The following is a 1,855-nucleotide window of genomic DNA, read 5'->3' on the forward strand; positions in this document are numbered from 1 at the left end:
CATTACAAAGAGTGGCATGAGGTTTATACTTGAACCAAGGTCACACAGGGCCCTTTTAAAGGTCATGGTGCCTATGATGCAAGGTATTAAGAACTTTCCGGGATCCGATTTCTTCTGAGGTAATTTCTGTTGAACCAAAACATTCAGTTCATTACTGAGCAATGGAGGTTCATCCTCCCAAGTCTCATTACCAAATAACTTGGCATTCAGCTTCATGATTGCTCCTAGATACTGAGCAACTTGCTCTTCAGTAATATCTTCATCCTCTTCAGAGGAAGAATACTCATCAGAGCTCATGAATGGCAACAGAAAGTTCAGTGGAATCTCTATGGTCTCTAAGTGGAAATCACTGCCTTTCCTTCCTCTATAGGTTCGGCCATGTTGGACGTGTTTATGGCCTTGCACTCTCTTTTTGAATTCTCTTCTGTATTGCTTGGGAGAGTACTAGGAGGAGTTTCAGTCACTCTTTTACTCAGTTGACCCACTTGTGCCTCCAAATTTCTAATGGAGGACCTTGTTTCAATCATGAAAATGAGAGTGGTCTTAGATAGATCAGAGACTATGGTTGCTAAGTCAGAGTGGCTCTGCTTAGAATTCTCTGTCTATTGCTCAGAAGATGATGGAAAAAGCTTGCTATTGCCAAACCTATTTCTTCCACCATTATTATTATTGAAGCCTTGATTAGTCTTCTGTTGATCCTTCCATGAGAAATTTAGATGATTCCTCCATGAAGGATTATAGGTGTTTCCACAGGATTCTCCCATGTAATTCACCTCTTCCATTCCAGGATTCTCAGGGTCATAAGCCTCTTCTTCAGAGGAAGCTTCCTTAGTACTGCCTGATGCAGCTTGCATTCCAGACAGACTCTGAGAAATCATATTGACTTGCTGAGTCAATATCTTGTTCTGAGCCAGTATGGCATTCAGAGTATCAATCTCAAGAACTCCTTTCTTCTGAGTTGTCCCATTATTCACAGGATTTCTTTCAGAAGTATACATGAACTGGTTATTTGCAACCATTTCAATGAGCTCCTGGGCTTCTGCAGGCGTCTTCTTCAGATGAAGAGATCCTCCAGCAGAGTGGTCTAATGACATCTTGGACAATTCAGACAGACCATTATAGAATATACATATGACGCTCCATTCTGAAAACATGTCAGAAGGACACCTTCTGATTAATTGCTTGTATCTTTCCCAAGCTTCATAGAGGGATTCACCTTCCTTCTGTCTGAAGGTTTGGACTTCCACTCTAAGCTTGCTCAATTTTTGAGGTGGAAAGAATTTGGCCAAGAAAGCATTGACCAACTTTTTCCAAGAGTTCAGGCTATCTTTAAGTTGTGAGTCCAACCATATCCTAGCTCTGTCTCTTACAGCAAAAGGGAAAAGCATAAGTCTATAGACCTCGAGATTAATCCCATTGGTCTTAATAGTGTCACAGATTTGTAAGAATTCAGCTAAGAACTGATGAGGATCTTCCAATGGAAGTCCATGAAACTTGCAATTCTGCTGCATTAGAGAAACTAATTAAAGCTTAAGCTCAAAGTTGTTTGCTCCAATTGTAGGAATTGAGATGCTTCTTCCACAGAAGTCAGAAGAGGGTGCAATAAAGTCACCAAGCATCTTCCTTGCATCTCCACTATTTTTGTTATTTTTGGCTGCCATGGCTTCTTCTTTTTCGAAAATTTATGTTAGGTCCTCTCCAGAGTTTTGTGCTTTAGCTTCTCTTAACTTCCTCTTTAGAGTCCTTTCAGGTTCAGGATCAGCTTCAACAAGAATGTTCTTATCCGTGTTCCTACTCATATGAAAAAGAAGATAACAGAGAAGAAGAGGAATCCTCTATGTCACAGTATAGAGAT

At 40.4% G+C, this 1,855-nt stretch overlaps 1 non-coding gene across 1 annotated transcript; it reads left to right on the forward strand.

Annotated features, from left to right (window-relative positions):
• The first annotated feature begins 1,152 nt into the window (after positions 1 to 1,152).
• LOC112788114 (small nucleolar RNA R71) lies at positions 1,153 to 1,256 on the forward strand. The gene has a single exon (XR_003195493.1). It is a non-coding gene; the product is annotated as a small nucleolar RNA R71 (small nucleolar RNA).
• Positions 1,257 to 1,855: the final 599 nt, after the last annotated feature.

The sequence above is a fragment of the Arachis hypogaea genome, chromosome 20, assembly GCF_003086295.3.
Source record: "Arachis hypogaea cultivar Tifrunner chromosome 20, arahy.Tifrunner.gnm2.J5K5, whole genome shotgun sequence".
Taxonomy (NCBI): domain Eukaryota; kingdom Viridiplantae; phylum Streptophyta; class Magnoliopsida; order Fabales; family Fabaceae; genus Arachis; species Arachis hypogaea.